The sequence below is a fragment of the Ptychodera flava genome, chromosome 2 (genome assembly GCF_041260155.1).
Source record: "Ptychodera flava strain L36383 chromosome 2, AS_Pfla_20210202, whole genome shotgun sequence".
Classification (NCBI taxonomy): domain Eukaryota; kingdom Metazoa; phylum Hemichordata; class Enteropneusta; family Ptychoderidae; genus Ptychodera; species Ptychodera flava.
Genome location: NC_091929.1, coordinates 30,071,142 through 30,084,917, shown reverse-complemented (window position 1 = coordinate 30,084,917; position 13,776 = coordinate 30,071,142). Strand labels below are relative to the sequence as shown.

The following is a 13,776-nucleotide window of genomic DNA, read 5'->3' as shown; positions in this document are numbered from 1 at the left end:
CACTGTCATTATTGATTCATTTCCGAACAGCCAATCCACCACACAAGTCTTGGTTTCATTCTCTTTAACTTGCTGTAAATAATATCTACCAACCAATCATAAATAGCCTTCTTCAGCCACAACACATCAGCACTGATCAGTCTCTACACCTGGCCAAAGGAAAACTTAATTACATGCCTCGATGTGAGTGCAAATCAGTGCATTGATTTGAATAGGAACATGCAGGGAGTGAACGGACCGGTGAACGATGTACTGACCAGTTTCCATGGTTACCCGGTCCAGTGAAGCCCTTCGATGTTTTCAATGTCAAAGTAGATGCTTAACGCTAGATGTAAAATATCCATACGCGCACTGCAATTTTGACTTTCGTCGACTGTGGAGAGGCATGTAATAAAAAATATTATTCAATTCAATAGAACTTTATTTATCCCAAACACGGGCAATTAAAAAGCGTGGCTCAAATACAACATCAAAAATATATAATACAAATTTACAAAATGGTAGGAGACGCAGGACTATACAAAAAACAGTTTAGGAATCATTTAAAAGCCGCACAGCGGTTGGAATGAATGACAACTTGCGCCGGTTTGACCTGCAAGCCGGGTATCTAAAACGCCGACCAGAGGGAAGTGTGTCGAACTCTACTGATAAAATGTGATCACTAGACAAAAGAATTAAGCGGGCTTTCCTGAGTACTTGCTGATTATAAAACGTAGAAAGACTTCTCTGGGGTATACCAATTAGTTTTGAGCTAAGTGAAACAATTCTATCAAGTGAAGTTTTGTTTTTAACAGACAGATTTTGATACCAACAAATGAATGAAAATGAGATAACGCTTTCAATGTAAGATTTATAAAAAAGAGATAAAATTTGTCTATCAACCATGAATGAACGCAGTTTCCTTAAAAAGTACAATCTTTGCTGCCCCTTCTTCAGTATAGCATCGGTGTTATGATCCCATTTCAATTTGCTGTCAAATATTGAACCAAGGTATGTATACTTCGAAACAATCTCGACTTCTTGATCGTGAACAATGGACGTAGGAGGGTTGCGTTCTTGCCTCCTAAAATCAATTATCATTTCCTTAGTTTTCTTAACATTTAAGTTTAGATACGAATTATCACACCACTCAACAAACTCACTAAGAGCGGGACCATGATGACATTCTGATCCCTGTAGAAGTGTAAGCAGAGCACTATCGTCAGCAAACTTAACAAGATGGCTACCTTCATGTGTACTTCTACAATCGTCAGTATAAAGGATGTACAACAGAGGAGACAGAACGCAACCCTGAGGAGAACCTGTATTTGTTTGAATGATACTTATTGCCTGAATACATGGGTTTATGTGCCCTCGCAGCAGGAGACAATGTGCCCTCCTGGTGTCAGGCAAATTGTCACCTGCTCTAGGGCACATAAACCCATGTATTCAGGTAATAATATATAATATTGACCACGGAAATCTACCATGTTAAAATGTAACCATCAATAACGTGACCCTGATTCTTTTATAGGTCAGTTAAACTTCAAGTAGTACACCAACTCAAGGCACAACTACCCGGCGGTAGGTTGATTGCTCTATTTTTAAGCACATGTTATATACTATAGCCCAAACAGGACTATACCCAATGGTTAAGGTGACCATTTGCCCTGCATCAGGAGGGCAAGTGGTCTCCTACCTGGGGGGGGGGGTGTGGGAGGGGGTGTGGAGGTGTAAATAGTCCCTTTTTGGGCTACAGAGTGTTTAGTTCATGCTTACATAGTTTTCACTCCCTGACCGAACATTTGGGTTTATTTGCAAATGACAATCATGCTCTATTTCCATGTTATACAAAAATCTGTTAAAAATGGAATGATTTCCATGGTCAAATGGTGCATAATTGATATATTAAAATCACTAGTTTTTCTACCATAATTTCTAAAAGCAAGATTTCCTATGTAAAACATGTTCTTTAAACATATTTAAATCCTAGTTTTTCAAGAATAGTTTTCTTAAAGCAAGATTTCCTAGGTAAAACTTTGAACATTTTTAAATCAAAAATTGTCATGTTGAAGATAGTTCCAGTTCACTCTAAGTCAAATGATGACTATGCGACCCACAACGTCATTGTGGAGTTACCATTGAATCCTTAGTGGAACATGTGACATTCCATACATGAGGCATGTAATAATGAACTACTAAATCTGCTTGAGAAACATTCTCTTCACAGGCCATACCTTGCCATGAAGGGCAAGTATTTCTTGGAAATATCCGAAAGAGAAAATTGACAGCACATTCACAGAATATGATTTTTTATCCTCAGTTTTCTGGTAACATATTGCGGAACAATATCTACCTGTTCATACTGAAAAAAAACCCCACACAGACAATCAGATGGAAGGTGGGAAATAATAGACTTAAATATACAAACACAGCATCTGTTTCTGCAAAGGATTTTCTAAATATACTACTCAACAAAACATCTCCTCATTATTTGTTCCCAACCTGAAGCTAACTGCCTTTCTTGTTGCAGACCTTACTAAAAGCCTCTTGACTACTTGATGATAATAATTGACTACAGTCATCAAAGATCATGATCGACTGGGGAGAAATCATAGAGATATGTTCAGACTTGAATGATCCTCAAATCAAACGAGCCAAAGGAGTACTGAAATACCAGTATAAAGGTGTTCCTGCGGGAAAAGTCGACTCAATTACAGATGCTGATGACTTGGCTGCTCTACTATTGAGTCACTTTCGAAAAGCAGAACTGAAGAATGTCATCTTTGATATTCTAAAGTATATCAAAAATGAAAATCTGATTGAAAAGTTCAAGGACATTTTGTCTGATCCATCCCAAAGTAAGTAGTATTATCTGATTCCAAACGTATGTTTGTCACATACAAGATTTTTGATCTGAAATATGTCATAAAAACACTGTGCAAATCATCCTAACAACATTATAAAGAAGTAGAGAGTATCAGAGATTGTAATGGTAGCAGTGATGATGGTAGTAGGCTTGAAAAGAGCCACATCACCTGTACCTTACACTATTGGTATTTGTTGTCTTGCAAGTATGCACCATCAGTCATTTGGTAGTATATAGAGTCTCTGAAATTTTGGATTAGAAACAGTGGAATAACTTCTCAAAGTATGAGCATTATAGTAAACTGTATATAACACTGCATCATAATTCGTAATATTACCAATCACTCCAGGCCACCAGGCTGGTGCCTATGAAAGTTCCGCTGCAATTCTCTCATTAAATAGTTATTTCTGAAATTCAAACTACCTTCCCTCATTCATGTAATAAACATGCTTTACATCTTTTCACAACAACCTCTATTGAACTTTGAATTCACTTCAAGGCCTGGCAAAAACCAACTTAATGGTTGAAAAATCACTTCTCAGTGACAGGAAAACAAAGTGTAAGGACACTTAATACATTATCATTATACTTCGTATTCTTACAAAATCTATTATATTTTCATCAGAAGTAAATGGTGGAACCACATCATCAACAACAGAAAGTGCAGCTAGTTCAAACACTTTGGAACCTGTATTTCCGGCTGACACACACCAGCGCCCTAAACTAATGAGGGCACAACAGCAAGCCCTAGGTAAGACTAAAGAAATGTAACATATTTTCAAAATCACAGGAACTGGACCTTCTTGAAAAAACTTTTAATAATTTTGTTCTGCAAAACAAAGATGTTTTCTTAATCTTTTATCTAAAGTACATTAATGGAAAAATCTTAGCCCGGAGAACACAATGTACAGTGTAAAAATCTAGTGAACATTGGAAATAGTGGAATAAATTCTCAAAGTATAAGTATCATACTAAATTGCATATAACACTGCATCATAATTTTGTAATCACTCCAGGCAGCTAGGCTGGTGACTATGAAAGTTCCACAACAATTCTCTTCTCACTTCTCAGTGGCAGGAAAACAAAGTGTAAGGACACTGATTACATTGTAATCATTATACTTTGTATTCTGACAAAATCTATTTTATTTTCATCCAAAGTAAATGGTGGAACCACATCATCAAAAACAGAAGTCAGTGCTACTAGTTCAAACACTGGGGTGATTGTATCAGCAGCAGACAAACATCCTGTACGTGCAGTACATGTATGTGTAGGATGTGGGAATAAAGGTAAGACAAAAGAAATGTAAAATACCTTGAAAATCACAGGAACTGGACCTTTGTGATTAAACTTACGATAATTTTGTTCCGCAAAATAAAGAGGTTTTCTTCATCTTTTTTCTAAAGTACATTGAAAGACAAATTATCAGCCTTGAGGACACAGTGTACAGTGTAAATTTCTAGTCAACATTGGAAACAGTGGAATAAATTCTCAAAGTATGACTATCATAGTGAATTGTATAACTGCATCATGATTCATAATATTATTAAACCACTCACAGCCACTAGGCTGGTGCCTATCAAAGTTCCACAACAATTAATTGGTTATTTCTGAAAATTCAAACTACCCAGTACCTTAATTGACTCATTCATGTAATGAACATGCTTTACATCTTTTCACAATGACCTTTATTGAGCTTTGAATTCACTTCAAGGCACTGGCCAAAACCAACTTAATGGTTGAAAAATCACTTCTCAGTGGCAGGAAAACAAAGTGTAAGGACACTTTTTAAATTGTTATCATTATACTTTGTATTCTGAAAAAATTTATTTTATTTTCATCAAAAGCAAATTATGGAATCACATCATCAACAACAGGAAGCAGTGCTACTAGTTCAAACACTAGTGAGACAATCACAATCCCTTATTCATGTGTAGAATGCCGTTTGAAAGGTAAGACAAAAGAAATGTAAAGTATCTTGAAAAATCACAGGAACTGGAACTTTGTGATAAAACTTTCAATAATTTTGTTCTGCAAAACAAAGACTGAGGTTTTCTTCTTTTTTTTTCTTAAGTACCGGTACACAAAACAAAGAGGTTTTCTTCATCTTTTTTCTAAAGTACATTGAAAGACAAATTATCAGCCTTGAGGACACAATGTACAGTGTCAACTTCTAGTCAACATTGGAAATACCAGGTAGTGGAATTCTCAAAGTATAACTTTGACAGTGAATTGCATGATCCACCTCATCAACAACGGAAATCAGTCCGACTACCAGTAGTTCAAACACTTGGGCACCAGAATCAATGACTAACATACGTGTATACCCTGAACAACCATTGAGGGCACAACAGCAAGCTTAAGGTCTGACAAAAGAAGTGTAAAATATTTTGAAAATCACAGGAACTGGGCCTTTCTGATAAAAATTTCGATAATTTTGTTCTGTAAAACAAAGATATTTTTCTTCCTCTTTTTTCTTAAGTACATTGAAAATGCAATGTATGGTGTAAAATTTAGCATTGAATTCTGGCCTGAATTAGAGTATTAGCCTTGAGGACACACATACAGGTAATGAGTATAATCTTTAAAGTTACATCTTGTGAACCTTTGATATCCAAATGTGATAGCTACAGTGCCATGAGATCACAAGAATAAATAATCCCTTCACCTCTGGTAGAATTTGCGGTTAATTTGGGTTGATCAATTACCGTATCTAGCATGATACTGTCTTTAAAGTGAGAGATCTGATAAAGGCAGGAATTTACTGGTAAATTGGTCGGCAGTTTAAACATGCACTAGTGGTACATCATACTCCTCCCTTTAAAGTGACCTTCGGTGTGGTAAAAAGAAGTTGCTGTTGAAAGAAAAGGGAATGGAGACCTTAATGCAGAACCAATGGCCATGTCAAGGTATACTGGTAGAACAGCATATCGGAATGGCAATGCCCAGGCATTGATCTTAAAAACAAAGTACCCCTATGATGTGGTGAGTCAAGAGTTGTGATTGGAGAAACAAGGGACCTATCGGCCAATAGAGCTTCCCTGTATTTAATGTAGATGCTAACTATCTGTTACACATGTTTAGATGAAGGTGGAAATCTTTGATAGCTCATTTCAGGATGGCTTGACAAAAATGGGAAAAAATAGCTGGAAAAATTAATACAAAATTAACCCTTTCAGGCCCAAACCCCTATATATAGGGGTAGCTCTGGTAAGTTACCAGATCGTAAGCACACAATAACAGTAGACGTGCACATAATAAAAATTTCTGTTAATCTTAAATTTTTGGCATTTCTCCTTAATAACAAAGGTGTGTCTATTGTTCATCATGTAGAAAGTAAAATTTGGGTCATGGTTAAAAAATTTGCCTGGTTACCACACACACTACGGCACATGTAGTTTGTCTGTCAAATAGCTGGCAAAAGTGTTCACCACTCCACAATGCATGTTTAATGTAACATTTTATTCAATTGTGTGCAGCCTGCGATGTACAGTACATATTAATCTAAGTTCACTTTCTCATAAACTGTATCATGCTGGCTTTGGGTAGCACAAACATCGCAATAGTAAAATGGTTTGGCTATGTAAGTACACCGAGTGACTTGCACATATGTAGTTGATCTGTTCATAGTCTGCATTCAAACAAATGTGACATTGACAAATACATGCAGGCTGATGCACAATTTCAAGTGGCTGCAAGGAAATTCTGATTGTATTTTGGCAAAATATGGTAGTGAAACACAATACATATCATGATGGCTGTATCAATATCAAACAATGGGACAATTCATTGTCTGCGCATTGGACACAGGGAGCAGGTCATCTCAACCTGTCCGTTTTGACCCCAGTAATTCACACTGGTCATGGTCTCCTCAACCCTGGTACCAAAGTCACTTCTAACTTGTCACACTTTTTGTGATATACAGTGTTTTTGCTAAGGCCGGTACTCTGGTAAATGTTACCTGCAGGGTTCCCCCATGGTATATCAATACAATATAGGGACAGTAGAAATGTTACTGGGATTCCCTGATAAAACAAATTTGCAACTTGCCTGCGAGAATTGATGATGTTTCAGTGAGAAAATCTCCTTGCTTTAAATTTAAAATGATAATTTGGCTGGTTTGATATGCAGAATGAAGGCACCACGGCCTTAGTGCCTCTGTGTATGTAGGTACAATTGGTCGTGTACCTACCGGTATATACAATGCATACATGTAGCTGCCAATTCTTGGCCATGGAGGGTTTTGGTAGCATACCGTTATACGTGGTGTGTTCCCAGCATTATTGGCTTCCACTAAAGCCCTTCAAAAAGCTATGAACATTGAATATAACTGACAACATGCTTTCAAGATAATAGTGCGAGTTTGTCTCCTCAATACTGAAGGGAATATCAGGTATGAGTGGGTCAAGGTGACTAAGGTGGAGGTGTTGAGGTGACCAGGGCTGACAGGGTCGAAACATCAAGGGGCTGTGACTAGATCAAGTCGGACACGCACCTACATTAATAGGTAAATCAATTAAAATATACCCACACTCTCTCTTCAGTGATTGGAGTCAATAATAATGTCAAAATCAATATACGACTTAATACGAGATGACAGATTCAAATGACGAAAAATTCGAAAGTTATGGCTGCGCCAAAAGAACAGATTCACTCAATTGCCAAATTCTAACTACTTATAAATACACATGCGCATACAAAGCACGGCCTCACTCTGACCCCTGTGGAGCAGAGGGCCACAGATTCCGTTCTTCACCAGCCCTGACAGGTTTGCCGCTAAACAAATTAATTCACCAGTACCTGGTCAGTAGGGTCTACGCAGTTCATTGTTCTTCAGTTCAACTACTGTAAAGGAGCCTTTCATATCAAAATTGTGAGAAATTGACAAAAGTATCATACCTATCAAAATCAAATTACAAGTCATGTTCAAATGTACAAGGAAAAGCTTAAATAGAAACAAAACGAATAAGACTGAGAATTTTATAAAAACACTGAAATTAAAACACAAGTCTGCAACACACAGAGTAACCAGACCAGATGTGAAGAAAGAAAGAAAAATCAAAATTATCAATTCGCACCATGCTCCAAGTTGTGCCCAGGCAATCTGCTGGTGGAGTTAATTTCAACAACATCACTCAGAATCAAACACACCATCCATCATCAGGAAATGGCTGTTCTAAACTCTGAAGAATACAAGTAAACAGTTCTACTCACCACTTGGATTGTCCGTTCAGTAAGAAATAAATCACTAGACATTGCAGATTATATCACAGAGAAGGATATTGACGTTCTTGTACTGACCGAAACATACTGGTTAAGAAATACTGGTGATGAACATACCGGTAAAGTTGCTGAGTGTACACCCGCAGTATACCGCTATTTTCAAGCAACAGCCTAGAGTTGGCAAGACAGCTATTATTCATAAGCAATCACTGAAACTGGCATCTTGGAAACCTTATGTTCCATGAAATCTTTCAAGACTGTGCAAGCAACAATATTGCACCAGAAACTGACTTACTAAAAATTATCTTTGTCTAGTGTCCACCGTCGTCACTTAAGAACAAATTCTCTGTGACACAGTTCTTGACTGAGTACAATACCACTCTTGAAAATTAAGTCGGTACATCACTGGAGAATTTAATTAACACCTTGAACAGTTCAACAACCTGGAAATTCAATGACATCATCAGTGCTTGTTATCTCAAACAATGGGTCAAACAACCGACACACAAAAAGGGTCAGATACATGATCTCATCTTGTCTAATTCAGCAACAAATATCAATACCAAAAATACTGTAGATGCTTGGACCTCTCTAAACAACAGTCCTATTCATGCTGAATTTGCTCTTCTGAAACCATCACCTAGCAAACCTGTAATACCGGTACATCATATCTCATATCTCTGCTACCTCAGGCAACTGAGTTTCATTGAGGACCTGAACAAAAGATCTGATCTTGTCTCCACCAAACGATCTTTCCTCGGTCACATCAACATATAACCACCATCTAAGTGATGTTCTTCAAAAGCATGCACCACTTAAACAGGAACTTACAGGGTGGGCACACAAGAGGGAGATTACTGATGACGCAGGCATTTGCGAGAGTTTTTGAATTTTCATAGAATCGCTTTGACAGTATGATAAATTTGAATAATCATGATGGGCAATTTTGTGACATATTCGCAGAGGGGCCAAATTGCCGTACAGGGAACACATTTTGAAACATATGCGTTCTTCGTCAAAAAACGGAACATTTCTTCAGTTTATTTTTGACTCAAATTTAGTCGCTATATATTCACAGACATCATATGCAAGATTCAATGACAGTGAACACCTGAAACATGGCAAAACCATGGGATTCTTGGACCAAACACAGCACGTCGGATCAGTAGCGTGGCTTTTTTACATTTGCATAGATTTACGATAATCTGGCTTTTATAGGGGAAGTTCCTGTTTAAGAAGAGTATCATGACCATATATCCAGATACCAATTGGTACACACATGCCCCATTGATGATGCTAAGAAGAGGAGACGGAAGACTGAACATTAATGGAGAAAAAAACCAAGCTTGAGATCCACTGTCAGATAAACTGCAATTAATGCCAAAACGGCAGTCACTCTATTAGAAATGCCAAGAAAGAATACTTCTCAAGCCTAATAAAAGAGAACCAAAGTGACTTGGAAATCACTATTTCATATCATATCAACCCTTTCTGGAAACAAAGAGGAGAAGGCTTTACTTGAGCACACATAAACCAAAGATCTAACAGAACAGTTCAGCAACTATTTCAGAAGCAACATAACATCTATTTCGTTCAAGTCTAGATTATACTTAGACTGATTTTGAATTTCTGGACACAGATATCCCATTGTCATTTGCCACATTCCTGTTGAGAAGGACGAAATTGGCAAAGTTATTTCAAAGACACCATCAAAAACAGGCTCATTTGATCCTATCCCCACAGCTTTTCTAGAGAAATGCTATAGTGAATCTGGGCGGCGAACTTATGACCATCATATCTAGGATCATCAGCTTATGTCTCTCAGCCCAATACTAACCATCACTTGACAAGAATGTGCTCAAGAATTACAGACCTGTCTCCAACCTGCCCTTCTATCAAAAGTCATTTAAAAGATAGTAGCACATCAGTTAACATATATATGATTGCCAACTCACTACTTACTAGAAGTAGAATCACTTCAAGTTCAATCTGCATACAGAAAATACCAGAGCACTGAAACAGCTCCTTTGGAACTGAAGTCAACAACAATATTTGTTTCGCACAGGATGTTGGCCAATGTATTATTGCATAGCTCATGGTTCTCCTTGATATCTCTTCTGCTTTTGGCACTATTGATCATGACATACTCATCACAAGGCTATCAAAGCTTGGCATTACCAACGTTTACATCCCATATTGCAATGGTTTTCATCATATGTTTTCAACAGTACACAGGATGGAAAGAGCAGTTCACGAGATTACCACCTGGATGAAACATAAAAATTTCCAAGTCAATGACGGCAAAACCCAAGTTCTTGTGATCTCAGTTCACCCGCTCACCTCATCCTAACTGACAAAATGAGAATTGTATCTTGTTCTGTGGAAATTGTCAACTCTGCAAGGAACATCAGTGTGACATTTGATGCAAACTACAATCTTTATAGGCACATCAACATGACATGCTGATCAATTTACAACCATCTCCGTTAAATAAACCATATTCGCAAGTACCTTACCAGGGAAATCTGTCAGATGTTGGTTCATGCCCTGATCACATCAAAACAAGATTACTGTAATTCACTCCTGTGTGGTTTTATCATCCTCAGCTTCCATTCTTCCGATTCAGTGTGTCCAGAATTCTGCAGCCAGAATTGTGTCCCACGTCCAGAAGTCAGACCATACATGTATCACTCCCATTTTCAAGAAATTACACTGGTTACTGGTGCTCGATGACAGAATCCAGTATAAAATCCTTATCATCACATAATGATATAAAGCTCTGAACAATACGTACTCCTGCCTGCATACTAGACCTATCCATTTCAAAAATTCTCTTAGAGTTCTTCAATCTAATGATAAAATTCTGCTTCATGTACCTCGGAGTAACCGACAAACCTATGGCAATCATGCCTTCATAGGTGCTGCACCTCTCACCTGGATCAATGTCCCATTAGAAGTGCACCAGTCACCCACTCTTGATACTTTCAAGAAGAATATAAACACTTTTCTGTTTAGTGGAGCATACTGAACAACTCTGACTCTGTAAAGCGCCATACAACACAACTCACTCTTTTGGAGTTTGGCATTACAGAAATCTATTTGATTGATTTGTTGGAGAAGATGGCTTCGGTTTTGATTCTTGAACTCCTTTCATTTTGCACATGTGCACACCATAACTACAGCAAAATAATGTAAAAATCAACCAAAATGGATAAAAGTATTATTTTAAAATAATACAAGGTATGCACCACCAAAATGTGAACATTCTGACTACACTATGACTAAACGAACACCCATGCCAAACATCAAAGTGATCAAATCACTGGTTTTAAAAGAAAATGTTAAAAAAGATTTTTCATGAAAAATCTAAAAATCAGTCCAAAAATGAAAATGGACTGTCTGAGAAATTTGCCTGTTAGACCTTCACCCCAAAGGACAAATATCACATTAAGAGGGGAACACCCCCTCCCGGATCCTCCACTCTAGACGACGGCTTCTCAGTTGTGGCAGATACAAGCCACCTACTTTTTTATTTTGGCTCCCTACTTCAAAACTTAATGAAACCCCTGGGTATGATGCATATTACTCAATGAAATAGAGAAATAGAAATATCCTTGGCCAACTGAATCTACTTTATTTCAGATAAACACGAAGAAATTTTTCTTAACTCACTCAATATTCAGTTTGAGTTTGCTGGTTATAATATACCACAAAAGTTATCACACTATTGAAATTACTATGGACATGTGTACATGGACATTAGTATTTTAGTCCAAGATGAATTGAGAAAATTCATGGATATTTCCATACAAATCCTATGGGATTCTGACTGAATCCAGAGGATTTTTTGTATGGCAGTGTAGTGTAGCTAGTCAATTGTTGCAACCAGATGTCAGATAAATCACCAGTGGTGGACACACCTGATATGTCACTTTCCAGATATTGGGTCAGTTATGAAGATGTGTTTAAAATAGTTTTCCCATTTGTGTTAAATCTCTGGGTTGGCAAGCAGCTCATTGTCATATCCAAGCTAAGCCTACTTAAAGAAGGTCAAGAGTAGACTGTCCTTAGTCAACAGGCACTGACCCATACAGTACGATACAAATGTATGCCCCAACACGTGATCACCAGATTGTATTGCCAACAGAAACACTGTACCGGTACATATACCAGTAAAGTGTGCAGTGGGGAAGGTAATATACCAAAGTGAGACGTTGGATTTAGAGTAGGATATAGCTAGGTAGACCGCTGTCAATGTAGCTTATGCAAAGGGCACATGCTGCATTGATGGGCAAAGCTTAAGTCCTGAGATGCCTGTCAGTTACATGTATATGGACAACTATCTGGACTTTAATACACTGACTTTCCCTTCCCTAATCTTGATCCACAGACACTTTCCTCCATGCATTCCCTTGACCCAGTGGGGATTTAGCCGAGCGGCTCTCTCTGTGGCCTCTTTGCTAGGCGACTGATGCCGTATGTTGTGGGTTCGAACCCGATTGAAAAATAGCCGTATTTACAGTTGTTGAAAGATAGGCCCTGATGACGATTTTTAATGAAATACTTGTAAGCATAACTTTCTGAATAAAATAATGTAAGACGTTGTCATTCTTGATTGTTTTCAAGTAGAATACGCCTCGGGAACAGATATTTTGACTTGTCACACTTTTTACAAGTCTTTTCTGCTACCAATTGTGGGGGCTCATTTTAAAGCTTGTGGTGTAAGGAAAATTTTCACTGTTATAGTTGTTCGAAAAACTGAAAATTGTATTTTCTCCTCGAAGTTAATACAGGGATGGCAGCCATTTTGAATACCCAATGTCGGTAAATCTTGGGTAATTTGTTTCTCTAGTACCAAAATTTGCAAAGTGAGCACGAAGTTTTCTGGAATTTGAAAGAAAATATTTTAAATATTCCTTGAGGAAAGTTTGAGCAATTTCACTTGTGAGGCGCAATACTGTAAGTGCATGGCCAACCCTTGAGGGCTGAACTCTTGTCAGTCCCACATAATAGGTAACTGCTTTGGTACAACCAAACTTTTTTTAACAGATGGCCTGACAGATAGACAGACATACATGTAAGGACAGACAGACACTGGTATAACATCAACTCAAATATACTTTGAAACACAAATGAAATTATACACACTGTAGTACTTGCTACTAAAGTTCAAGTGATTTTTTGTTTTCATATTTGTATACAGTTCAAATATATTCATTATATAGTGCATGATTTCACTATATGCTTTTCATTTACTGTATATTCTATATTTCTACATTCCAAATATGCATACAATAGAGAAAGAATTCATTTTTATCTGTTTTTTTTTTACATTTCAGTGTGGGACCAATTCCATTTACTGTTTACGGAAATTGTAGAAGAACTAACTATTCCTGAAGTAAAAAAAGTGAAGACCATGTTAAGAGGTAGGGAAATTTACAAGCCAGAGGCCAGTGCCTTTGAAGTATTTCTTGACCTGGAGAAGAAAGGATATATATCACCGACAGACCAGACGTTGTTGATTGAATTACTGAGAGGGATTGAGAGAGATGACTTGGTTTTACTTGTGAAGAAGTACCAAGACAAGTACTGTATTCCACAGAGTCAAAGGCTCTTGGAGAAGACTCAATCAAAAATGAATTTACACCAGATATCTAATGTACAGCAAAACTGTGTGTAAATCTTTGCATCTCCTGCATTTCATT

The 13,776-nt window shown here is 37.4% G+C and overlaps 2 protein-coding genes across 10 annotated transcripts in view; one reads left to right on the top strand and one right to left on the bottom strand.

The window, feature by feature from the left end:
- Positions 1–1,564, top strand: part of LOC139118762 (uncharacterized) — a 36,227-nt gene extending 34,663 nt beyond the window's left edge. The window contains exon 6 of the transcript XR_011548807.1: positions 1,514–1,564. The gene's annotated coding sequence lies outside the window, so the exon portion shown is untranslated. The remainder of the gene's footprint in view (positions 1–1,513) is intronic.
- Positions 1–13,776, bottom strand: part of LOC139118720 (phospholipase D1-like) — a 98,547-nt gene that overhangs the window by 60,306 nt on the left and 24,465 nt on the right. The window contains exon 2 of one of the 9 annotated variants that reach the window (XM_070682187.1): positions 4,163–4,248. The exons of 6 other annotated variants lie outside the window; for them this stretch is intronic. The gene's annotated coding sequence lies outside the window, so the exon portion shown is untranslated. 2 more of the 9 variants (XM_070682196.1, XM_070682180.1) reach the window with 2 other exon arrangements.